At 40.1% G+C, this 27,670-nt stretch overlaps 1 long non-coding RNA gene across 1 annotated transcript; it reads left to right on the forward strand.

The window, feature by feature from the left end:
* The first annotated feature begins 4,599 nt into the window (after positions 1-4,599).
* On the forward strand, positions 4,600-27,378 carry LOC139076053 (uncharacterized). The gene is made up of 3 exons (XR_011527284.1): positions 4,600-4,667; positions 20,682-20,761; positions 21,641-27,378. It is a non-coding gene; the product is annotated as an uncharacterized lncRNA (long non-coding RNA).
* The last annotated feature ends 292 nt before the right edge of the window (positions 27,379-27,670 follow it).

Here is a 27,670-nt window from a genome sequence, read left to right on the forward strand (position 1 = left end):
TACATTGAATCTGTAGATTGCTTTAGGTAATACAGACATTTTAACTATATTTATTCTTCCAATGTATGGGCATGGAATATCTTTCCATTTCTTTATGTCTTCTTTAATTTCTTTCAATAATGTCTTATAGTTTTTAGTGTATAGGTCTTTTACCTCCTTGGTTAAATTTATACCTAGATATTTTATTCTTTTTGTTGTGATTGTAAATGGGATTGTATTCTTGACTTATCTTTCTGCTAGTTCATTATTAGTATATAGAAATGCAACTGATTTTTTTTTTTTTTCTGAGGAAGACTAGCCCTGAGCTAACATCTGTGCCAATTTTCCTCCACTTTACAAGTGCTTTGCTGCCACAACATGACTGATGAGTGGTGTAGGACTGCACCCTGGATCTGAACCTGTGAACTCAGGCTGCCAAAGTGGAGCATGCTGAAATTAACTATTACACCATGGGGCCCACCCCTATATGCAGCAGATTTTTGTAAGCTGATTTTGCAGCCTGCAACTTTGCTGTAGTTGTTGATTATTTCTAATAGTTTTCTGATGGATTCTTTAGGGTTTTCTATATATAGAACCATGCCATCTGCAAACAGTGAAAGTTGCACTTCTTCCTTCCTATTTGGATACTGTTTATTTCTTTTCTTGCCTAATTGCTCTGGCCAAAACCTCCAGTACTATGTTGAATAGGAGTTGCGAGAGCAGGGACCTTTGTCTTGTTCCTGTTCTCAGACAGCTGGCATTCAGTTTTTCACCATTATGTATGATGTTGGCTGTGAGTTTGTCATATATGGCCTTTATTATGTTGAGGTACTTTTCTTCTATGCACATTTTATTGAGAGTTGGGTTTTGTTTTTATCATAAATGGCTGTTGGATCTTGTCAATGCTTTCTCTGCATCTATTGAGATGATCATGGGATTTTTATTCCTCATTTTGTTAATGTGGTGTGTCACATTGATTGATTTCTGGATGTTGAATCATCCCTGTGTTCCTCATATAAATCCCACTTGGTCATGGTGTATGATCCTTTTTTTTTGGTGAGGAAGATTGGCCCTGGCTAATGTCTGCTGCGAATCTTCCTCTTTTTGCTTGAGGAAGATTGTCGCTGAGCTAACATCTGTGTCGATCTTCCTCTATTTTGTATTTGGGATGCCACTACAGCATGGCTTGATGAGCAGTGTGTGGGTCCGCACCCAGGATCTAAACCTGTGAACCTTGGGTCACTGAAGCAGAGCATGTGAACTTAACAACTATGCCACTGGGCTGGCCCCTGTATGATCCTTTTAATGTATCGGTATACTCGATTTGCCAATATTTTGTTGAAGATTTTTGCATCTATATTCATCAGCAATATTGGCCTGTAATTTTTCTTGTGTTGTCCTTGTCTGGTTTTGGTATCAGGGTAGTATTGGCCTCATAGAATGAGCTGGGAAACGTTCCATCTTCCTCAATTTTTCAGAATAGTTTGAGAAATATATTAACTCTTCTTTGAATATTTTCTAGAATTCTCCAGAGAAGTCCTCTGGTCCTTGGACTTTTGTTGTTTGGGAGGTTTTTGATTGCTGTGTCTATCTTTTTAATTGTGATTTGTCTATTCAGATTCTCTGTATATTCTTGATTCAGTTTTGGGAGGTTGTATGAGTCTAAGTATTTATCCATTTCTTCTAGATTTTCCAATTTGTTGACATATAGTTTTTTACAGTATTCTCTTATAATCCTTTGTATTTCTGTGGTATCCATTGTAATTTCTCCTATATCATTTCTAAGTTTACTTATTTGAGCCTTCTTTTTTCCTTGGTGAGTCTGGCTAAAGGTTTCTCAATTTTGTTTATCTTCTCACAGAACCAGCTCTTAGTTTCATTGATCCTTTCTACTGTTTTTTTAAAGTTTGTATTTCATTTATTTCTTATCTAAGTTGTGTTATTTCTTTCCTTCTACTCACTTTGGGCTTCATTTTTTCTTCGTTTTCTAGTTCTGTTAGGTTTAGTTTAAGATTACTTATTTGAGATTTTTCTTGTTTGTTGAGGTGGGCCTATATTGCTATAAATTTCCCTCTTAAAACCATTTTTGCTGCATCCCATAAAAGTTGGTATGTTGTATTTTCATTTTCATTTTTCTCCAGGTATTGTATGATTTCTCCATTGATCCCATGGTTGTTCAGTAGCATGTTGTTTAGTCTCCATATATTTGTGACTTTCCCAGCTTTCTTTTTGTACTTGATTTCTAGTTTCATAGCATTGTGGTCAGAAAAGTCCATATGATTTCAATCTTCTTAAATTTTTATTGAGGCTTGCCTTGTTTCCCAACATATGATCTATCTTTGAAAATGTTCCATGTGCACTTAAGAAGAATGTGTATTCTGCTGTTTTTGGATGGAATGTTCTATATACATCCATTAAGTCTATCTGATCTAGTTTTTCACTTAAATCCAGTATTTCCTTGTTGACTTTCTGTCTGGATGACACATCCATTGATGTAAATGGGGTGTTGATGTCCCCTACTATTACCGTGTTACCATTAATTTCTCCCTTTACGTCTGTTAATAGTTGCTTTATGTACTTTGGTGCTCCTGTGTTAGGTGCAAATATATTCACAAGTATTATCTCCTCTTGGTGGAATGTCCCTTTTATCATTCTATACTGCCCCTCTTTGTTTCTCTCTTTTTATCTTGAGGTCTGCTTTGTCTGATATAAGTATGGCAACATCTGCTTTCTTTTGTTTGCCATTTTCTTGGAGTATCATCTTCCATCCCTTCACTCTGAGCCTATGTTTGTGTTTAGAGCTGAGATGTGTTTCCTAGAAGCAGCATATTGTTAGGTCTTGTTTTTTAATCCATACAGCCACACTATGCCTTTTGATTGGAGGATTCAGTCCATTTACATTTAGAGTGATTATTGACATATGAGGGATTAACACTGTCATTTTATTTCTTATTTTATGGTTGTTATGTATTTCCATTGTTTCTCTTTCCTTGTATTTCTGACTGCCATTTCAGTTTGGTGCTTTTCTCTTTATTCTGAATTGTGGATCTGCCCTGATTTTTTATTTAATGGTTATCATGAGGTTTGTATAAAAGATCTCATAGATGAGACAGTCCACTTTCTGATAGCTTCTCATCTCCATTAGCCTAAGTAGTTTCCTTCCTTTTCCTCTTCCCCTTCTGAGTTATTGTTGTCACAAATTATTCTGTTCTGTGTTGTGAGTTTGTGACTAAACTCAAGTGTTTGTAGTTATTTTTGATGCTTTACTTCCATTTATGTTTTAAGTTATGATTAAGTGTTTGCTAACTTGTTCTGATAGAGAGCTGCAATTTTCTGATTTTGTCTGTTTATCTCCTTGTTCAAAGCTTTGTAAACCTTTTCCTTTTTGTTTCAGGTATGAGGGCTTCTTTCCTCATTTCTTGTAATGGAGGTCTAGTGATGAACTCCCTCAGTTTTTGTTTATCTTGGAAAGCTTTTATTTCTCCATTGTAACTGAAGGATAATTTCACTGGATAGAATATTCTTGGCTGAAAGATTTTGTCTTTCAGTATTTTGAATATATCATTCCAGTCTCCCCTAGCCTGTAAGGTTTCTGCTGAGAAATCCATTAAAATCTTGATGGGGTTCCTTTGTAGATTATTTTCTTCTGCCTTACTGCCCTTAATATTTTTTCTTTGTCACTGACTTTTGCCAGTTATACTATTCTATGCCTTGGAGAAGGTCTTTTTACATTAATGTAATTGGGAGTTCTGTTGGCTTCATGTATTTATAAGTGCAGTTCTTTCTCCAGGTTTGGGAAGTTCTCAGCCTTTATTTCTTTGAAGAAGCTCTCTGGTCCTTTTTCCCTGTCTTCTTCCTCTGGAATATCTATAATCCTTATGTTGCTTTTCCTAATTGAGCCAGATATTTCTCAAAGAATTCCTTCATTTTTAAAAGATCTTAGTTCTCTCTCTTCCTCTATCTGAAGCATTTCTATATTTCTATCCTCTAAATCACTAATTCTGTTCCCCACAATGTCAGTTCTGTTTTTTAAGGATTCTAGGTCATTTTTTAAATCTCATTAGCTGTGTTTTTCATATCCAGAATTTCTGGGTTTTTTTTTTTTTTTTTTTTTTTTTTACAGTTTCACTCTCTTTGTTGAAGTATTCCTTCTGCTCATTACTTTTATTCCTGAGTTTATTGAACTGTCTCTCTAAGTCTTCTTATAAGTCATTGAGTTTCTTTAAGATAGCTATTTTGAATTCTCTGTCATTTAGATTGTAAATTTCTGTGACTTCTGGGTTGGTTTCTGGAGATGTGTCATTTTCCTTCTGCTCTGAAGTGTTACTGTAGTTTTTCATGGTGTTTGATGAACTGATCCTTTGCTGGTGCTTTTGTGGTAGCATCAGGTTGCAGATTCCACCTGTTACTGCTGGGGCAACCCAGGAGCTGTGTTTCTGATCCCACCCTGCCTGCCGGCAGTTTTGTGAATATGGTGGGCCCTCCTGCAGGCCGGGATAGTGTTTGCACATGAGACAGGCTGCTGCTGCCTCTGCTTATAGCCAAACTGGCTGCTGTGCTTGGTAGCTGGCCTTCTTTGTGAGGTCATTCGTTGGGTCACAGTGGCACAGTGGGTGTTCCTGCAGGCTGTGATAGCATTCCTGCACATGTGCAGGCCTGCTGCTGCCTCCTCTTACAGTTGTGCTGAGGTATGTTCTCACGAGAGGGGCTGCAGTGGCACAGTGGGCACTCTCACAGGCTGGGATAGCATTTGTGCATGTGTGCTGGGCTGCTGCTGCCTCCTCTTACAGTTGTGCTTGGACGCATTCCCATTTGTGAGGTGGCCGCAGCATGGTGGGAGCTCCCACAAGTTGGGATAGCGTTCATGCACAGTCTGGGCTATCCCCACCTCCTCTTAGAGTAGCACTGGCTGCTGTGTGAGGACCCATGACCTGGCTCATTGCAGCTGGGAAGGGGTAAGGGAGCACTCACCTATCTCCACTGTGTCATGGGGATCCAGTCCATCCACCTTCAGATGTATAGCTCTGTGGGTCTCTCAGGCATCCTGTTGTGCTGTGTGGGTATCCTCCATTAGTCAATGAATGTCGGTTTAGTTGTAATTCAGAGGAGGAGAGACAAAGGAAACAGCTCACTCTGCCATGTTGCTGTCATTACTCAGTGTTCATTTAATTTTTTCCTAGCCTTCTTCTTATAATTAACATGAAGAAGGATGCCTCTAATCAGGATACTTAAGAGTGGACATTTTCCCTAGATAGTGTCTGCTTTCAGCTTAGTCTTCTGTGTTTGAAAGTGTATGACATCATGTGGTCTTCTCCCTCCTTATCTTATTTCTGTCAATCAAGTATATCTTGATACCAGGACAACTACACAGAGTGATTGAAAGCAACCCTGTCCAAAAAAATATGTTTCCCCTTGTTGAATGGCTTTACATCCAAATGCAATCATACACATTTCACTACATACTACTATAATTTTTATTCGAATACAGTAGTACTCCTTCAATTGTTCGGATCCCCTTTGTAAGAGAAGATAGTATATGATTAATATATCATTTAAAAAGTAGTGGAGAAATGATAGATTGTTTAATAAATGATGTTTGGACAATTGATTATTATTTTTTTTAAAGTTAGATTACTCCCTCACACAATAATCAAAACTAATTAGAGATGGACTAAAGAAATAGATATCAAAAACAAAAAATTTAGGGTTCCAAAAATATAGAAAAACATTTTTACAGTCTTTGAATGGTGTAGCACAGGATACAAATGTAGAAAATGGAGACTGCACTAGTTATTTTAAGCAGAAAAAGATTTAATGTAGACGATTAGTTGCTTCCAAAATCTATAGAAAGACTGGATGGGGGGAGCGGTGTCTAATTTGGTCCTCCTGGAACAGCACCCAGAACTGGTCCTCTCAGGAAGCTTCCACATCTGTCACACTCAGGAAAATGGGGCGTCAACGCCAGGAATTCACCATCTCAGCTGTGACCTATAGTGAAGGAAACTGCCTTTGATGCATCTGTGAGCACATAGATGCCTGTGCCTATCTATTGATCCTTATTAATGTAGTGACTAGATAGCCTAGCTTCCAAATCATCTATGAGGGCATCTCATTGGCAGAACCTAAATCACTCCTGGAACTCAAGTTGCAGAGGAGTTTAAGAAGGAAGGCACACTGGAAAAAGGATGAAATGGTTAATATATAGATATAGAAAGACTTCCTAAACAAAAGTAAAGCTGATGTTTTCATTGCCCACCCAAAAGCCATTGTGCCCTTCTTCTTTGCTGGTGTGGCGGACACTGATGATTGTTTATCCATTCTTCCCATTCCCCTTTTGTATAGAATCCAAATATTAGTCTCAGCAGCCATGGGCTCAGTTAAAAGTCTAATTTTCAGCCTTCCTTGCAGCTAGAGGTAAACAATTCAAAGTTGTTATTGTTAGGTGGAGCTTTTGGAAAAAGGCACTAACTCAATTGCAAGTGGCGCCATTTTTCCCTTCTCCCCTTTCTTCCTGAGTGAAACATGGACATAAGGACTAGATCTCCAGCAGCCATTCTAGACACGGGGCAACCTTGGGAATTGAACTCAGGACCAAACATGGTAGAGCAGGAGCCTAGAAGGAACTTGACTCTCAAATGATCACAGAGCCACTTTGCTGGTACTGGAGTGCCTGCCTTTTGGCTTTCTTTTTATGGGAGAGAACTAAACTTCTATCTTTTTTTAAAAAAAATGCTCTTTATGTAGGTGTTTTATTTTATGCAGCTAATCCTAATAGTGACACAGTAGCTGACTCCTGATTTTGCAGCATGTCCATTTCTCCTCCACATGTATCAGAGATAAGTCCTAATTTATCTGTCAATAATTTAAGCCAATTCCCTTCATTAGTAATTGTTTTGGACATGGGCATGTAACCAAGTTCTGGCCAATTATACATGAGGGATGGAGTCGGGAAGCATCGTGAGAAAGGTTTCCTTACTCTTTGGTGAGGAAGAAGCTGTTCCTCTTCCTCAACTGGATGTTGTATCCAGGCATGATGCCTATAAACGTGACAGCTGACCTAACTATAATGGAAGCTTACCCGTGGACCTGGACAACATGCTGAGGATGGCAAAGGGGAGAAACTCCCAAACTTTAGCTGATATTGTTGAGCCACTACATTAGCCAACCCTAGAGCTGCCCTACCTATGGACTTGTTATTTGAAATAATTCATCTTGGTTATTTTGAGGCCATTTTTTTAGTTTGGTTTTCTGTTTCTTGCAACCAAAGATATTCTAAATGATATCTAACTCACATTTGACAGATGTGACTATATTGAAATGTACTTTTTAATATGACATGCCAATCATAAAACTCATAATAATTGCAATTAATTGAGCACTTCCAATGTGCACTTTCCATATATTATCTAATTTAATTCAATGATCTGGGTACTACTGTAATCCCTACCTTAAGAGGGCAAAGTAAGTTTTAAAAAGCTTAAGAGATTTTCCCAAGGTTGTATAGCTAGCAAGTTGAAGAAGTAAAATTTGAACCTAGGCTGTCTGATTGCCTGTGACCTTTCCACTACAAAGATGCCATAAGCAATAATAAAAACGAGTGACAGACTGGAAGCAAATATTTGTAACCTACATAACAAACACAAGATTTCATATCAATAATATGTAAAGAACAGCTACCAATCAGCAGTGAAAAGGCAAATTACCTGATAGAAAAATGAGTAAAGTATTTCACAGAACAATAAATATAAATTCCCAATAAAGACATGGAAAAAAACCTCAAAATCATTAGTAATTCAGTAAATGCAAATTAAGCAAGTAAATGCAATTTACAGTAATGATGACATGCCAGCCTTTTACTGTTCAGCTTATCAAATTAAAAATATTTTTAATATCCAGTGTTCATGTGGATATAGACAAATAGCCACTGTGATATGTTGTTGGTGAGAAAGCCAGAAGGGTGTTTTTTAGAAGGGAAATTTGCAATATAGATAAAAAGAGAAAAGTTAAAATGTTTCTACATTGTGCCAGCTATTATGCTCTTGGGAATCTCTCCTACAGAAATAAACCCATTCCAGCAACACGGAGTTAGCATTATTTAAATAATTAATTGTAAGAATTAATTTAACAATTTTAATAATTAATTTTAATAATTAAAATAAGCAAATTGAAAAACAATATAACTGACCTATAATTGGGGAGTGGTCAAAGAAGTGATGGCCCATCCATAGTGTATTCGTCAGAGTTCTCCAGAGAAAAAGTCAATATAAATCTCTTTACTTATAAATTTATATATAGATTTATTATAAGGAATTGGCTCATGTGATAAAGAGGCTGACAAGTCCCAAGACCTATAGTCAGCACGCTGAAGAACCAGGAGAGATGATGGTGTGGTTCTGGTCTGGAAGCTGGCCTGCTTGAGACTCAGAATAGGTAGGAAAACAAACAATGTCCAAGCTTTAAGGCAGTCAGGCAGAAGGAATTCTCTCTTACTCTGCTGTTTTGTTCTATTCAGGCCTTCAGCTGACCAGATGGGGCCCACCCACACTGGGGAGGGCAATCTGCTTTGCTCAGTCTATGGATTCAGATGTTAATCTTATCCAGACATACCCTCACAGAAACGCTCAGAATAATATTTGACCAAATATCTGGGCCCCATTAAGCTGACACATAAGATTAACCATCACACACAGTATGAAATATTATATTGTCTTTAAAAAGAATGAGTAAATCTGTATATTTTGACTTGGAAAGATCTCAAAGCTATTCTTGAATGAAAAAACCCACTGAACAATAATAGAGTATTATTCTTTATGTGTATGCATATGTTTGTTTTACATATTTGATATATGTATATGTTTAAATACAAGAAAAATGTCCAGAATCTTATTACTTTGGACTCTTTTTCATGCAACAAACACTTACTTCTGTCTAATGCAGTGAATTTGGGTTCTGGTAAGTGGGATCCAGGGCTCAAATAATACGAATGGGGCTTTCCCCCTTTCCATCCCTCAAATCTTTCCTCTCTGTGTGTGATTCCTCTGGGGCTGGGGAAGATGGTCATTGACAGTTCCACATTTATACATGAGAAAATCCTTCTTGGTACTCTAAAGCCACACCCCATACAGCCCTAAATGCGTTCTGCTATCTTATCCACTAATACTAATTTATTTCCAATTAAGGATGAACCAAAGCTCCCTAAGCAGCTCCCTGATAAGTAACTTACAAGGCAAATGGACATGAAGATAATCAGAGGAGGTAGGGCATCACTGACAGGACAACAGGGCGATGTAAGTTTCCAGGCAACAGTGCTCAGAAGGTAGACCCAGGGACTAGTCACAGCGAGGTCAAGGAATGTGCTGTGGAGGAAGGCCTCCTGCACAGCTTCCTGCTCCAGGACATTCAGAAACTGTGGGCTTAGAGTGAGGGTGGGCCCAACAGGCCGTTGCAAGCTCTTGCTGCTAAATAAAAAATAGCGGAGACTGCAGAGCAAGGCACAATATCTTCTGTTGCTCCAGACACACCCCCAAAACTGTTTTCTTGACCATCTAACTTCTAAGATGTACTAAATTCCCTATTATTTTAGGAATGTAGATGCTGGGTGTTTGCTAGTCATTTTTCACTTTAATTGTTCTCTGGCAGCTACCCACATTGAAAAGACTAGGCATGAAACTGCTCTCTGATAAGAGAGTTGAGGTTACTAAAGAAACTCCTCCTTGCACCGGAATATAACTTTAAACTCACACTGAACAGAACCTGGCGGAGCTTTTAAGTAGAGATATAAAATATCTTCATATTCCATGTATGTGGGCTTCTAGGTCTCTGGAGCATCTGACTAATTGCTGCTTTAATGCCATCCTTTCTGGCTTCAAAACGTTGGCTCTCTTTATCTTACAGATGATTTTCTAGCCACTGCTGCTCGCTCTTCTCTAACCCACTGGAAATCAAAATTTTAAGAATAGAAATGTAACTGAGCACCTTCAATGTGCCAGGAATTGTGCTTTACATGTGTTATTACATATATGCCACCCACTATCCCAGCAAAGAAAGAAAATCTCATTTTACAGATGAGGGGGTTGAGGAATTTTCTCAAGGTTATGTGTCTAGACTGTGGTGGAGCCTAGATTCAAACTGATCTCCCGGTCCTTCACTTCAATCTGTACACCGTGGATCTCTTTCCTCTTTCCTTTCTTTGGCTCCTGACCTCTTCCCTTTTATCATTTATTCATTTTGTATTCATTCATTCATTGACTATTTACTGAGGATCTATTACATGCCAAGCGCTGAGGATAAATGGTGAACACCACAGGTGGTGGACTACACCAGGTGACTCAAAAGGACAAGTTAACCCTCCTCTCTTCCCTCACAACCAATCACATTCCTGAAACTCTTCCGATGGGCTAACAGTACAAGATAGAATTAACTAACATGTTCCAATAAATACCCGTCCCCCAAGAGTCCTGAGGTCAAACAAGTTTGAGGGAAAGTGCACTCTATGACCCCATCTTGGAGATTCACAGTATAAACTGGCATTAAAAGTTCTAGGAAGGTGCCAGCCCCATGGCTGACTGGTTAAGTTTGCACACTCCACTTTCGCAGACCGGGGTTCGCCAGTTTGGATCCTGGCCTCAGACCTACACACTACTCATCAAGCCATGCTGTGGTAGCATCCCACACAGAAGAACTAGAATGACTTACAACTAGCATACACAACTATGTACTGGGGCTTTGGGGAGAAAAAAAAAGAGAGAGGAAGATTGGAAATAGATGTTAGCTCAGGGCCAATCTTCCTCACCAAAAATCATTAAAAAAAAAGTTCAAGAAAATGCCTCAGAGGACATGAGAATCATGGCTCTGAATTGTCTTAAGTTTAGAGTGGAGGCTGGTCTTGTGAGGATAAAGCAGTTCTGGACCTGGGTCCATACACAGTGCTCCTTCCCCAGCTGTGGGCAGATGGTTCGCTGTTCCTGCTTCTGGAAACCTCTAATTGGTGTGTAGGTGGGTCTATCAGAGCCTCCACTGGTGATGCGTGTGCCAATTCTGTGGCTAATTACTTGCTAAGAGTTTGCTCATTTTTTTTGATCTGCAAGTTTCCTCTTAATTTTGAGAGGTATTTGTTCCATCTATCTGGTGGTGGGTCTACAGAGATTTTCCTCTTACTTTTGAACATAGCTATTTATTTCTTTCCCTCCTTTTTTTAAAACCTCAGGTGCCCAGAACTAGATTAACCACAGTCTTTCGTTCATGATACATTTTCCTCCTTGGTCCACTTACGTGTGTGTGTTGTGTGTATTTCATCCCTCCTTTCCTTCCTCTCCTTCCTCTCTTCCTTCCTGCATTCTCCCTCCTTTCTTTTCTTCTTCCTTCCCTCCCTCCCTTCTAACCCACAACACCCCAAAAGCTAAACATTTGACCGTAACCTATATCTAACAGTGTGGTTTCCCTCACCAACCCATCCTCTTGCCTCCACTCACCTGAGGTACACATATTCTTGAATCCCATCTTTACCATTTCTCTGGGTTTTTTTTTACATATAGTTTTCATGTATCTATACATATAAAGTATGTTTTAATTTTTTTAACTTTGTGAAAAGAATATCATTAGTGTGCATAATCTTTTGGGACTTTTTCACTTTCTTTTATTTATTTTTTATTTATTTTACTTTTTGCTGAGTAAAGTTAGTCCTGAGCTAACACCTGTGTCAATCTTCCTCCACTTTATATGTGGGTCACTGCCACAGCATGGCTGATGAGCGGTCTAGGTCCATGCCCAGGATCTGAACCTGCGAACCTGGGCTGCCTAAGCCGAACATGCTGAACTTAACCACTAGGCTATGGGACCGGCCCCTTCACTTTCTTTTATATTGATGAAATCCACCTTTACCATTTTGGGTCACTGTAGTTCATTTGTTTGGACTACTGCATAATATTCCATTTTGTGACTATATCATTGTTTATTCATCCACTCTCTCATTGATAGCATATGAGTTGCTTCCAAGCTTTTGCGGCTGTGAACAGTGTTGCTATGAAATTCTTATGTTGTACATCTGCAAAGGATTTCTCCCATGTGTTTAGGAATAGAATCACTAGTCATAGGGTATATGAATGCTCAACTTTCGGCGGTAATGGAAAAATACTTTCCAAGGTGATTGCGCCAAATCACACTCACACAAGCGATGTATAGAGAGAGCCTATGAATCCATATTCTCCTTTACACTTGGTAATATCAAACTATTTTTTTGCCAATTAAGTGAATGCATGTTTTAGCTTAAAAAATATTTTTCTATCATTCTAGTGTTTGGGATGGAGAGTGAAGTTGCTGCCTGTGCTAGTTGTTCCATCTTGATCTAGAAGTCATTCTGAGTTAATACAATGTAGACTGAAAAGCATAACAGTGGAAGATGGACATGGTAGAAGGAAGGAAGAGTAGGACAGGGAGACATTCCTTTTTTTACCACCCTCAGAGGCCATACCCACATTCCTCCATGAATTCAGCAGTGTGTAACTTTTTCCTTCTTCTTTCCTTCTCCTGGAATCAGCCTTAGCATCTTCGCTAGGTAACCTTGGGCTTTAGTCTCTCTCTCTCTCTGGTTCGAAAAGCTCTACTGACTTTCAATCTCAGTTAATCTTGTCATATTTAGTATGATGTATGAGTCAGCTTGGGCTGTCATAACAAAATACCACAGACCGGGTAGCTTAAACAGCAGAAATTTATTTCTCACATTTCTGGAGGCTGGTATCTCCAAGATCAAGGTGCCGCCCAGTTTAGTGTCTGGTGAGGATTTTTTTCCTGGCTTACAGATGGCCACATTCTCCCCATGTCCTCACATGGCCTTTCCCTGGTGTGTGTGTGCATGGAAACAGAGAGAGTGAGTGAGCTCTCTTCTTATAAGGACATTAATCCTATCAGTTGAGGGACCCACCCTTCTGATTTCATTTAACCTTAATTACTTCTTTAGAGGCTCCATCTCCAAATATAGCCATACGGGGGGTTAGGGCTTCAACATACGAATTTTGGGGGTAATACAAACACTCAGTCCATAATATTACGCTCCTGGTCCCTGCAAATTCATGTCCTTCTTGCACACAAAATACATTCCTTCCTTCCCGAAAGTCATTCCAGTATCAACTCTAAAGTCCAAAGTCTCATCTAAATCATCTGAATCAGATATGGATGAGACTCAAAGTATAATTTAGCATGAGGCAAAATTCCTCTCCAACTGTGAGATTGCGAACAAGGCAACTTATGTGTTTCTGAAATACAATGGTGGGACAGGCACAGGATAGACATTCCCACTCTGAAAGGGAGAAATCAGAAGGAAGAAAGGAGTGACAGGTCCCAAGCAAGTCCAAACCATAGCAAGGTTCCATTAGATCTTAAGGCTTGAGAAGAATCCTCTTGGATTTGATTATCTGCCATCCAGACCCATTTGGGTGGCAGTGTCACTCCCATGGTTCTGTGGGTCAACTCTGCCTTCCCCTTTGGCTCAGGGGAAGCACCTCCCTCGTGAGGCACTGGGCAGGGGTGGGGGAGTGTGGGGGTGTAGTGGGGGGAGCAGCCTGGCCTTCTGAAACCAAGGAGGGAGCCCCTCTCTGTGAGAGTGAGGAGGTAACAGCCTTGTCCCCTAGGCCTGTGGTGGGAGTGGCATCTCTGATGATCTCTGTATTACTTTTGGGGTCATTCTTCCCTTTTCTTCATGTATAAAGTGTGTGCTCAGACAAATAGCTCTATTGTCTCATCCCGTCCCCTTTGGTTCAAAGTGGCAGTGTTTCTATGGTATAATCTCATCTTTATTCCTGGCTTCTGCTGAGATGGCTGGTTAAATTCATAGTTCATATCCACACTAGTTTTATCCAATGGTTATTCAGCCACACCCTTAGCTTTCTCTCCAAAACAGGCTTTCTCATTTTTTTGCAACATGGATAGGATGAGAGTTTTCCAAAACTCCAACTTCCGGTTCTTTTTTGATTAACAATTCCTTCAATTTATCCCCCTCCTCTCATGTTTTACTATAAATTGTAAGGAGAAACCAAGCTGCTCCTTCAACACTTTGCTTAGAAATCTCCTCAGCTAAATATCCACTTTCATTGCTCTCAAATTCTATCTTCTGCAAAACATTAGAACACAATTCAGCCAAGTTCTTTGCCACTTTATAACTAGGATTGCCCTTCCTCCAGTTTCCAATAACCTGTTCCTCATTTCCATCTGACATCTCACCAGACTGGCCTTTAATGTCCATATTTCTACCAACTTTCTGTTCATGATGGTATATGTATTCTCTAAGACAATAGAGCCTTTCTTTCCAGCTCTCCTCTTTTCTTCCTGAGCCTCACCGGAATTGCCTTTAATGTCCATACGCCTACCAACAGTCAATTCAAGGCAATCTAGGCTTTTTCTAGCATGCACTTCAAAACTCTTCTGGCCTCTACTCCATCACCCAGTTCCAAAGCCACTTCCACATTTTAAAATATTTATTACAGAAGCACCCCACTTCTAGGTACCAAAATCTATGTTAGTTCAGCCTACCTTAACAAAATACCGTAGACTGAGTGGCTTATACAACAGAAATGTATTTTCTCACAGTTCTGGAGGCCATAACTCCAAAATCAAGCTCTGGCAGAGTCAGTTTCTGGTGAGAGCTTTCTTCCTGGCTTGCAGACAGCTGCCTTTTCCCTGTGTCTTCACATGGCCTTTTCTCAGTGCATGAAGGGGGAGTGGGTGGAGGTGGGGGGAGAGTGAGGGAATATTAGTTAGCTCTCTGGTGTCTCGTTTTATAAGGACACTAATCCTATTAGATCAGGGCCCCACCCTTATGACATCGTTTAACCTGAGTTACTTCCTTACTCCAAATACAGCCACACCAGGGGTTGAGGCTTCAAATTATGAATTTTGGGGGCACACAAACATTCAGTTTATAACACATGGTCATACTCTGGACTCGGCCATTAGCTGGCATGAAGCTGGTACTTCATTCTTGAACCCCAACCTTCTAATCCCTCTTGACATTTGCTGCTCCGTCATTTGTTTTTTAACAGCAGACCTGATTAGCTCCTCATCAGCTCTGAAGTATCCTGACTAAATTCCAATCATTTTGATAGGCAAAGGTTAGGTTATGATTGCACAGACCAAAATGCCAGGCTTTCTGCAGGCATGGGTAGCCAAGGAGCAGAATGGTAGCATGTAATTCAGGTAATTTTACATCATTTTCTATAAAAGTACTCTTAGAAAACTAATGTAAGCAAAAGGAAGAAAATAAAAATCGTTAAGTTCATCATCCAGAGTTTAGCTACTTTTGACATTTTGGGGCAGATCAGCCCCATCTTGTGTATCTAATATGTGTGTATGTGTTTATTCCGTAGATGGTCTATAAGGCGCTTTTCAAAACTAAAAAAATATCTCCAAGGATGTAAATATTCTATCTGCAGGGTTGCCTAGTTTATTTGATCATTACCCTGCTGTTTACTTCTTTTTTATTATTATAAAACACACCACAATGAGTATCTCTTTAGCCAAATCTTTGTACACATCTGTAATTATTTTCTTGGAATAAATTCCTAGGGGTAGAGTTATATCTATATCAAAGAGTAGGTTTTAAAAAAATTTTAATATATATGTTCAAAAAGCCATCCAGAAAGTTGTATTAACTCTCCTGCAAACGGTGCACAAGAATGGCTGGTTCTTTTCATCAGCACCCTCACTGGTGATTGGCATTAGAAAATATCCTTGCCAGGTTGGTACACGAGAATGGATATCAGGTGTTTCTATTAAAATATATTTTCCTCTTCCTCCTTCCTCCCTCCCTCCTTTCCTTCTTCCACTCTTTTCCTCCCTTATTTCTTTTTTTCTCCTTCCTTCTCTCCATCTATCCCTCTCTTCCTCCCTTCCTTTCTCTTTTCTTTCCTTCCTCTTTCCATCCCTCTCTCCTTCCTTTCTTTCCTTTCTTTTTTCCAAAGTTGAAAATTTTTATCTATGCCACCAATTTATTGAGCAATTAACCCCAAGAGGGTATAAGTAAAAGTAATTTTATTCATTTTCCCATTGTCCATTCAAACCACTCTGCAGACTCATTCTCCTGTGAACCTTGGAGGACTCCTCTAGCAGGTTCCATAACTTTTTAAGTAGTCCTTCCGTCACTTCCTTTTCCAAGAACAGCTTCAAAGAACAAATTAAAATATCCAGTCCAGTGTCATAGGCATAACTCTACACTCCTTTCCATTCTAAAACTTCATCTCCCCCATTTTGGAATTGCTGTAGGCTGGAAAGCCTATGATTAGAGGGAGAGCGTGGCTGGTTTCCCACCTACAAATTAGTCAATTAGTTAAAAGTAAAGTTTTCAGTAAAAAGTACAGTTTTTTGTTGTTTTTTACTTTATGAATGAGTAAAAAGTAGTTTGCCCCAAACTTGGTTTTGCTACAACTCCAGAAGAGCCAGACATGACCTGATGCTGATTCTTTCCTGGTGTCCTCAGAGATGCTCTGCTGGGCCCACGGACAGAGCTTCTTCATTGGCTGGCTTCTTACGCACCCTACCTGCTTCTGCATCTAGAACCTCCTTCTGCTCAAGTTGTCCAGCTCCTGGCAAGAAATCCACTTGGATGAAGTCTTTTACAAAAATCCTCTTGCTCCTTTCCTTGGACCTATTTAACCCACAGTACACCCTACCATTGCTGGAAGGAACTAACTCCTGATATAACTCTCTTCATTCTGTAGGCTCTGTAAGCAGCTCTCTGCCCTTAGTCTTCTCAGACAGATAAAATCCAATCTCCATGTTACTGCAGACTTAGGGGACCACAGGTCAGACTCTCTGGGAGATTCCCTTAAATGACCTCCCAAATGATTGGAGATGAGGAGGAAAAGTGGGAGAAAGGAGCGGGGGAAAGAAAGCACAGTACACTGACAACTCTTTTCAACTGGCCTTTCCGCTCACAGAGGTGAGTGATCATCAGAGCTGGCAGAACGGGTTCCACAGTCACTCAGCACATCCAGCATTGCTTTGGACTCTGGGAATCCCTGGCACCTGATTTTTTATTTATTCCATTTTAACATTCTGTTACTCGTATATCTTTTTAGTCATGTGGATTGTTCTTTTGTGGAATGCCTATGTTTTTTATTGTTAGCCTATATCACTATAGAGATGTTTTCTTTTTAGTTTGTAGGAGCTCTTCTTATAAAGAAGATATTGTCTATATGTTGTAAATAGATACTAAACTATTATACATGTTGCAAGTAAAAGAAAAATTTTGTGAACTATTTAGCTATTTCTGATTATTGGTTTGCACACCATTTGAGGATTTAAATGCACATATTTAAGGAAGATGCCATTTAGAACAAGATTTAAAGAAATATAAGCAACAGGTTTTCCTCATTATCATCTGAAAATATCATCATTTATTCATCAAATCCTAGATTTTCTTGCTCTGCTTTAAAAAATTTCTCTTCCTTACTCTCATATACATATTAGGTATCAAAAACTTGTCTAACGTCATCTTAGGTTGACAATTTTCTTCCCTGTCAGTGTTAATTGCCATGTGCTGGCCTCTAATTGCTGTTTTCAGGAACCTTATCTTTAGCCTTCTTAAACTAATCTGGGGGATTTACATTTCCTGCACCTTCTTTGCACATGAGGGAACTACTTTCTTGCAAGAAGCTTTTCTATGCTCCAAGTGGTCCCTCGATCAGAAAGATTTCTCTGTTTGGGACATTAATGCACGTGTGCATAGCAGCGGGAAGAATTTTCATTTTTCTCATCAGGAGACGACTTCCACTTTACCTACACATCTTTTTCCAAGCCGAAAACTTACTCTTGAATTACTTAAATCTATATACAAAGCACTCTTTCTATATGAGCTATTCAGCTGTTTCGCTAGAAGGTGAGAGATGTGGAAGGAACTTTCCTGGAGCTTTCCTTGCAGAAGACAGACCTTCTCCAGCTCTTCACTGTGCATTTCTGGGAAGAATGAAGGAGAGGAGAGGCCTGGCGTCAATTTTGGAAACGAGCCTAGTTTCCATGTTTCCTCATTTTAGCTTTCTATCCACGTTCTGGAGTTTTTTCTGGTACTGCACTTCACTTAGACTTTTCCTAAACACTCATTTACTCCCTATACCACTTAGCACAGAGCTAAACACATGGCACATTCCCTACTGACTGACTAGGAGGTAAGGGCTGATCTTTGCCTGACCTGGACTTAGGCACTTCAGGGGTGACAAAGAATACTGGCAAGGTAGCAAGGAAAGTGGACAGCAAAGATCCTGAATGGTCCAAATGAGGAAAACCTGAGGCCAGATCACTGTAAGATGACTCTGAGGACTGCATTCACATTTTTCCTCTCAAGTTTTATTCAATCAGAAAGAAGTTATTAAATTCTGCATGGTTTACCTAATATTTTTGTAAGTCAGCTCAGTGGAGGTAGTATGGAATAGTAATTAAGGGTAGGAACATTGAAATCAGGCAGATAGACATCCCAGCTCTGGCTTGGAGAAGTCCTGGTTTTATAACCTTGGGCAAGCAAACTCTAAGTCACAGTTTCTTTATTTGTAAATTGGCTATAATAACAGTACCAGCTCACAGCATTGTTGCAAGGACTAAACGAACGCTTAGAAGAGTTTCCAGACACAGTAATTTCTTTATAAATCACACACACACGCATGCATACCCTACACTACTAGGCCTGCTCAATCAAATTTGCACAACCAGGAAAGTCACTGAGAAATGAAATCGCCAACCAGCTCCCAGATGATTACAGGTAGACCTAAACAACTCTAGGGTTTCATTTTAAAATAGCCTCTTACTCCACTCACTGATAACCTATGACAGAATGCTGTTAATTGGCATTTGCACCCTCTCTAAGCGAGTGATGCTTGCTCTCGTGGTGACCTCCCTCCTGTGTCATCATCGATTTAGCCCTGTCTATTTAGCTTTAGTGTTAAGTGAATTATATTGTATTCTACTATTTCTTTTAGAAATTGGTAACCCAAATAAAGCATTTTGAGCAATCATCTGTAAAACTGAAAACCTTAGTTAAAGAGAACCCATTCCATGACCAGGTTAAGAGTTATATAGACCAACTGCTGAGAAATCTTGTTATGACAACTGTTAGGTAAAAAGTAACTCTTGCTTATTGACAAATGGAATTATTTTCAACATTGATGACTCATACTTTCCATTAACTGAAAAATATTTCCATTTGATTCAATTTGACAGACATTTATAGACCACCCACCACGAACCATCACAGTTCTCAAGGATCTCATGATGTTGTGGGGGAGACAGACATGTCATTTAGAATTTCCATACTGTGTTATCAGTGCTGTGATGGAGACAACACGCGTACTAGAAATGTCTTGACTTTTACAATTTTTGTAATAAAAATAATCTGGCAAGCCTTCAATTTTTAAAGTGCTTTTGGAGAAAATATCCATCTTTGTGTTTAACCTATTTCATTTTACAGTTTGAGATTATTTCAGGGTCACTAGATTAGATAAGTGATGGGCAGGTAACCCACAATAGAGGTACAGTGTGTGTGCATGACTGCAACTCCCATAAACTCCCCTGCAGAGAAGTCCTGGAAGGATTCTCGGGACGAGACATTGGCATATGTCTCCCGGAATCAAGGTGGTGCTGGGCACCTGAGGAAACCAGTGGGATGTGAAGAAGGGGCTTCCATGGCACTCCCCTAGGCTGGGCTGGAGCTTCCATCTCTGCAGGATGACCACCATGCCCCCAGCCCTCCGCCTCCTCTGTCAGAGCACCCACCTCACCGAGGTGTCGCTGCCTATCTCTAGTCTTCCTCTCCTGCCAGACTGTGGCATTCCAGAGGGCAGTGACCTTTTCCTGTTTATCTGCAGATCCCCAGTGCCTGGCACAGCACCTGGTGCACAGGGAGTGCTCAATATGTACGTTTCTTGAAACAAAAATAAACAAATGTTATAGGCAAAGTGTGTAATCCAGGGATTGTAATCAACTCCAAGCTAATTCCTAGTCAATTCCTAGAAGTGGCTTATGGTCATATTAAACCTTGCCTTAGAATGATTTATGAGGCCTGGTTTAACACAATGACAATAACATAATGAAGTAATAAATGAATTGTGTTTTGGGCATGGTCAATTGTCAAACTAGGAATTGATTTAATTCAGAGTTTCTGTTTTAATCATTAATACTATCACATGGAAATATTTGAGGAGCTCAGCTTCATGCTATAGAATTCAGACACACTTAACATTCAAGCAGCTTCTATTTACTAAAGGCCTTTAATTGAGGAACAACCCTTTCTTCAATTAAACATTTAGCTTCAGTAAATGTGGTTTATGAATTTACTCCTTGTTTTTAATTGCTGTAGACATTTGCTCAACATCTGGTTTTACAGCCATTTAAATAAAGAGGTTTTGCGTAATGTGTTCATTTGTCTTGAGTGCGTAACATTATTTTTTATGGGAGTGTATCTTGTACAATGCAATTAAAGGCTTCTATAGCAACTGTCTTTTAAAATGTATATAAAGATATAATCCCAAGAGACACTTGTGTAGAAAGATGTGAATTGATAGAAATATATGAATTTAGAGAAATCAAAATTATTTTCTCCTTGGAACCCTGATAGAATTTCTATGATATCATTTGCAAACTTTCAAATGCTTTGGGGAAAAAAAGAGGTAATTTATAGAGTGGGACAGCCTCCTTGTCCCTCATGTCACCTTGTCTCTTCTGCTTAGCCTGGTCCATCTTCATCCCTGCACCCACGCGAGGATATCGTAGTCACAGACACACCTGAGGATTAGCTAACAGAAAAATGGTAAGCTTTATTATTTTCCATTTCTGCTAATTTAAGTGAGGAAGGGCTGGTAAACTTAAAAAATAATTCTGAGTAGTATACTTTAGGTGATTTTTAGATGTTGAAATATGTGTGTATATGTACATATATGCACATGTCCACTTGCCTGGATACATTGAAAATCATTTCCAGAAATCCTCCATTTTACAACCATTTATTGGGCTCACTGTCTGCTCCTGGTATTTATTATTCCTTCTACAGCTTCCTTGCCTAAGAGAGCACACATGCCAGCAGTAAACTCATTTGGTCAAATTCCCGTGAAACACAACTAAAGCTTCAACAGTAGGACTCTAATAAACACTTAGCTGCTTGAAAAAAAATACGTATGACTGACCAAAGTGATGGTTTTCTACCGGAGAGAAGTGGTGAGTTAGAAAAGAGAGTAACCTTCTAAAGAGAAGAATACATTTTAGAGACATTGCTTAATGTCTATTTGCATTCCTGTTATCCCTCCTTCAGACCCCAGGAAGGGTTTCCAGGTATTCTTCGTAAAGCAGTTTAAAAGTATCCTGAGGGTTCTGATGAGCGATCTCAAGAATCTGTCCCCCAGAACAATCTGCATGCACATGAGAAAAGATGGAGATTGGTACCGTTAATTGAGAAAAGAGGAACACGAGTTTGGCCACACTATGCTCTCTTTCTTTTTTTTCTTTTTAATGGTTTCCTCAAGCCCCTAAAACTTAGAGTGTTTTAATTGTAGCCTCTGTAAAGGCTCCTTTTATTGTATCCGTTAGCTTGTGCTGCCTTCTGCCTTGTTCCTGAAATTTATGCTATTGTCAGAAATCCTAGATTAAAAATCTAGGAGTGTGGCTAGATACACTTAACTCTCTTTCTCTCTAGGTGTTCGACACCCTTATCAAGGGTCTATCTCTTCATCTGGCGATCTGTGTCTATGTAGATGTGTGCGAGTCACACATACACACGCAGACACACATACACGCAGAGCAGAAACTGACTTCAGTGCCATTTTGCATCATCACCCCTATTAGGATTATCAGAGTATTGGAATTGTGGGTAAAAGAAGATCTATTTCTTTTCCAAAGGGTGAGAAAAATGGGAAGATGTCAGGGAGAGGGAAAAGAGAGAAAATAAAGTGTGTGTGTGTGTGTTTTGGGTGGGAGGAGGGAGAAGGAGAGAGGGAATATGAGTGAGTGTGGAGGGAGGAGGGGAAATGAAAGGATATTATATATTTTTTTGTATCTGTCATTTCCCTGCTATCTCCCATATGACTTCTTAATCCATCAGAATGCTGGGAAGATAATGTTTTGGGCGAAATAACATGAGAGAGAGGATAGACTCCCAAGGACCAATATCTTTATTGCTTGGAGGATAAACGGATTATGTCAGCCATTTTCTGTTGCTGACAGCTTTTCTTATTAACCGATTTTATTTTTTAATCTTCCAGGGAAGAAATATGGTTTTATGTCACAATAAAACGCCGGTCACATCTAATTCTGCCCTCAAACAAACAGATTTCTGAAAGCCTTGCAGAGAAATTTGAAATAACTTTAAAGAGGGGGTTTTTGGATAAAGTCTTTATCCAGGGGCTTGTTCAACTGCAGTGTAAAAGGTTTAGAGAGAGAGGAGAGGAGAGAGAGAGAGGAATAGAAGGAGGGAGGGAGAAGGGAAGAGGGAGAGAAGAAAAGAAGGAGAAAGGAAGACCCACACAGCCGTTCTGCTTGCTGATCTCTCTTCAAACACGCTGGAGCATCGTCAAGAAAATGCAGTTTGGATGAAAGAGGCTTGGGAAGGGGAGCAGACGGACGGTGGGCTTCCGCTGGGGCTTTGGGTGTGGGAAGTTGCTTATGCACACCCCTCTGAAACAGACACTTGTTCCCCAGTTGTTCTGGAACTATTAGTAGTTGACGGCACGTCTTTCAAGAATCATAAACAAATCAATGTCAGTTCTGTGAGGCCTTTGGAGCTCAGAGGCAACTCTAGTCTTTTTTTTTTCTATGATTCCTTTGCCAGGAGATTTCAACCTGCTTGAGGATTTAGGTCTTGTGTTCCCCCTAAGAAAATCTTCTGTCAAACACCGCAGACAGCTCTGGCCTTTGCTCACATCCGTGGGCTCACGGCAAGCACATAACCATCACTAACATAAGAAACCACTCGTTTCTTCTCTTCTGTGTGGCACAAAGCAATTTAGCCAGACAGGGCCCTGCCCACCAGGGGCTTAGCCCAGAAAATGTCCTTAATTTTTGCCTCTCGCTTTGTTCAGGGCCCGGCTCATGGCAGACCGGGTACCTTGATTGATAATGATGGCCGAGTCTTACATGGTGCCCTGCTGGTGAGTATTGGTGATTTCAGAGCACTTTAAGAATCTGTTAGAAATAAATCGCTTGGATTTTCTAAGGTGTTTTGTATAAGAGTAACTGGCTTTTCAAAAAAGCATGCTGAAACCTGGGGCAGTTTGGGAACTTAAAACTTGTCCTAAGGCAAGTCCGCCAGGCTAAGTACCTCCAGCCAGCTGTGCAAAAAGGGAGATTTTGAGGAACAGACCGAGCCAAACATCTGACCTGGAAGCAAAGAGTGGACTTTCCTGCCTCATTTCTTTACCTGAAGAGATAGAGAAGTGGTAGAAATGGAGAGAGAAGGGTCATTTGAGGTCCTTCCATCCTGTAGTGAAATAACTGCCAGGACTGAGACAGAGGCACGAGAGGCCTAGAAACTGCTTTGACCCAAGACAAGTCTGAACTGCTGGAAGTGCTTTTGACTCTAAGCGGTGATTTAGAAAAAATCTTTTTAAATGCATAGATCTTAAGTGAACAGTTTTATTGACTTCGATGTAAGTATATACCTGTGTGACCAACACTCCAATTAACGCTCAACATCTCTGTCCACCTGGATCTCAATGAACGGTGTCCTTACAGCCCCGCACTGCACCATCTGTGGAGACGTGCGGTGGCCCAGTAGGCAGGTGAAGAGATGCTGGCGCGCAGGTAATGAGCAGATTATTTGACATGGCAATAACAACTATGATATTTGGCTTTTCAGTTTGCCAAACACTTTCACATACTTTGTCTTAGCGTATCCTTCCAGATGATGAAGATGATGAGGATAATATCATCAATAACAACAATACTCGTAGACACTGGGATATGTTCATGTTGTGTCAAGTACATATTTATCATGACATTTAATCCTTTCAACAATGCTTTAAGGATGGTATTATTTTATAGTTGAAGAGACTGAAGCAAAGAGAGGTTGAGTAATTCACCCTAGATCACACAGGGAAGTGTCAGAGCCTGAGAATCTCCTCCAGAAACGGTGCTTTTAACAAAACGCATGAGGCCTGGAAAGGGCAGATGACATATAACAAGGGTCACACGGCCAATTTGGATCCTCTGCTAGGCTTTTTAAGCCTGCCTCAGCCTACCCCTTCAGCCTCATTCTCAATATCTGCCCCCACCCTGTACACCTACCACTCTATGCCTCAGCCCCACGGAGCTAATCGTTGGTCTCTGAGCTTGCCATCACCTTTCAGGCCTCTGTGCCTTTGAACGTGTTCTTTCTTCATCTCCTTTGGGCAGATCTCACTCGTTCTTCAAGGCTCAGCTCATTAATACCTCCTCAGTGAAGCCCCCTTGCACCTCCATGTATGTGGTTGGCTTCCTTCTTGGAATTTTATCCTCATTCATCCCATTGGCCATGTCCTTGTCTTTCCCAGTAAACTATGAGCCTCTCTAGGGCAGAGACCATGTTTTTGCCTCCCTCTATTTCTGGTGCCAGCACTGTGCTTGTCTAAGTGCCTAGTTGAGTAGTTTTCACCAGACTGTGTTAAGACTTATAGCTTCACTTTTAAAGGAGAAGATGTGCTTGTGTCCATCTCAAGCCTCTGGTTTATGCCTCACCCCTCAAAACCCAGGCTGTGAGACCCCTGCACCAGGTGGTGGCAGCGTGCCTAGTTTAGGAGTTCCTTTTCTAAAGAATAAATGCTATCTTTTCAAAACTTGTTAGAGTTGCTAAAATTCCTGACTAGAAGTTACAAGAAATATCTCAATGCAAGATGATTTTTATTTACAATTATGTAATCAAAAGAATATGGTCACACCTCTTTGGCATCCTTAAAGACCCAAACTTCTGCCAATGAGCCTTTCCCCAGACTTTGCAATGTGTGGTCAGAACTCTCTTCCTAAAATGCTCCACACCATTATCCTGCTCCTCACTTTCATGTGAGCATCTCTGGGATGCTTTCAAAATGTACTTAACTCAGGATTTCATAACTGATGTCCTACATAGACTGTTCTATAGGAATAGGTAATTGAGAGAGAGAGAAAGAGAAATATACATACAAGGTCAAACAAGCATGGAAAATGCTGTTTAAATTGATTTCTTGAGAGCGATACTTCACAGAGCCTCTATTATGCAATATTTCACGTATTTATTTATTTATTAAAATAGGGAACCCATTTTGGAGAGGCTCCAATTAACATCTCCTATAAATACTGTGCCTGTCCATAGCTTGGTAAGCATTCTTCAAGTGTTAAGCATAAACATCTTTGACTCATTTTCCACCTTAAAATATATTTCTAATTGGTGCTTTCATATATAAAAAGATGTTGACCACAACCTGCATTGGCTTACGCAGTCTCAGAGGACTGGAAAGTTCCAGACTCAATTAGAAATGCCAGTATAAATTGTGGGATCCTCAGAAACACAAATTGACTGGCAGGTGGTGCAGGCTGGGTCCTCATGCTGACCTATAAAGGGAATCTGCTGTGAGAATGACTGACTCTCAACACGTACTAGGATCCTATGCTGTGGGACATGTAGAAGCCAAAAGTCCTGGGCCATGCCCACAGCAGCCAGGCAAGTTTGGCATGAGTCTTCGATGCATTTACAACAGGGAGAACTATTTGGGCCTTTTCCAAAGACTGAGAAGCAGATGGCTGTCACTAGATTCTCTAGCACCTCTAACTCAACAGTCCAAAAATTCATCATTGGTTGAGAGCTTCAGTTTTCTCTTTGTTAGAAATGGAGATGATCAGGATAATAGTACTATTTCACAGGGCTGTTGAGAGGACTGAATGAGATAATGTCTTGAAAGCCCCAAGTGTAGGACGGGACATGTAATAAGTTTTCAATAAATGGTGACATTTTTTGGGGAACACATCTTTTGGGGGAACACAAATCAATCCATAACAATTACTACCTCTAGACTTCTTAAGTAAGAAAAATGATAAATCTCCCTAGGGTTTAAGCCATTGTTAGGTTTCCTGTTACTGGCAGCAAACGCATTCCAAGTGCTATAACCTGGGAAGGACTGGAGTGGTAAGAGCACTCTTGGGACTAGGTCCAAACTATGGCAGGAATTAGGATGAATCAGACCTGAGACATGTGCCCACCTGTCACCGGGGCTGGAGGCAGGGGGATGCAGGAGGCAAAATACTGAGAGTGACCACCAGAACCACATGTGAGGGAAGGGAAGGACAGTTCTCCAAAGGGAAGGCAGGATGAGAGAATGTACTTACCTGAAGAAGGAGGAAAGGATGCTTAACAGACCAAAGCAATATGCACCAACGCAACAAATTAAATGCCTAACTTGGGGGGAATGATGCTGCCTCTTCATGGAATATTATCCAGCCATTAAAACTGTGTTTACGCACATCTCTGTAATAACATGCAGAAATGTTTATAATAACATTGATAGAAAAGTGTATCCAAGATTGTTTTCCAGATATTCTTCAAGAAAGATGGTACTTTAACCAGGAAAGCTTTAAAACACTAGATAAAGAAGATGAGACAATCTTGTACTAGCTGTTGTAAGAAGTAAATATGTTATTTTTGTTGGGATCACACTGAATGATTTATCTAGAACAAAGAATTGATACCAAAATTTATGCAAGGCTAAACTTGCGAGTGAGACATGTGACATGTGAAAAGGAACTTAAGGAAATGAAGAGATGTCAAGAGCAAGAGTTTTGATTGGCACAAAAGGGAACTTCTTGGAAGACGGTGGATTAACGGCAGGCCCAAGTTCCTCCTCCTGGCTGCTGTGAGAGAAGGACATAGCATCGCGATAAAAAAATCAATAACCCCCAGTGTAGGCTGAGGAAACAAGGAACACATCCAAGCAAATGCAGTGACCCTGAGTCAGTTCAGCACTTCTGCAACACCAGCTGAAGAAGCTCCCGGAGAGGCAGGATCAAGTCCTGAAGGAGGAGCCGATAAGCTTACAAGAAATAAATGAGGATTACTAAAAATGAAACAAATTGCAAAACTGAAGGACTCCAAAAAATGTGGAAATACTGTAAAGAGTAAAAAAGAGTCACAGGAGGCTAAGAGCAAAATCAAGTAGAGAAGCCCAAAAAAGTAAGGATGTCTAAATATCCCATGAAAAGAGGCAGGAAACCATGCAAATGGAGGAAATTCATCAATCAAAGGGGCCTGGGAGGAAACGGGAAAGCCCGATCCCGTGGACACTAGAATCAGGGCTCCGAGGAAACAACAAGCTCATTACATGAGAGAAACTTCATCGTACAAACTGTAAAGGTCCAGAGAGTTCTATTTAAGAATAGTCCTCAAAGAAAGAAGGATTGTTCTTTGAAACATTACAGCCAAAGACAAGTTATCAAGAAGGAAAATGAAAGAAATGGCAAGGTGACTTGCATGTTTATTCTGAGAGCTGACATTTAAAGGTGTGAGAATAAGCATGACTTTATTACTGCAACCCTCAGATTTTGAAGAAGAGAAGGACTTCAAAATGGTGTGTGTGCTTGTGTGTGCTCAGGCAGGTGCGTGCACCTGGTTTGAAAAATCTATATAAAGCCAAATGTAGAATTATCGAAATGTGGTTATCTCCCTACTCACCTATTTGATGGCTTTTTCTGAGGGTTGAAGAATAGTACTTCACATGTGAGCCCCAAA

This window comes from Equus przewalskii, chromosome 15 (genome assembly GCF_037783145.1).
Source record: "Equus przewalskii isolate Varuska chromosome 15, EquPr2, whole genome shotgun sequence".
Classification (NCBI taxonomy): domain Eukaryota; kingdom Metazoa; phylum Chordata; class Mammalia; order Perissodactyla; family Equidae; genus Equus; species Equus przewalskii.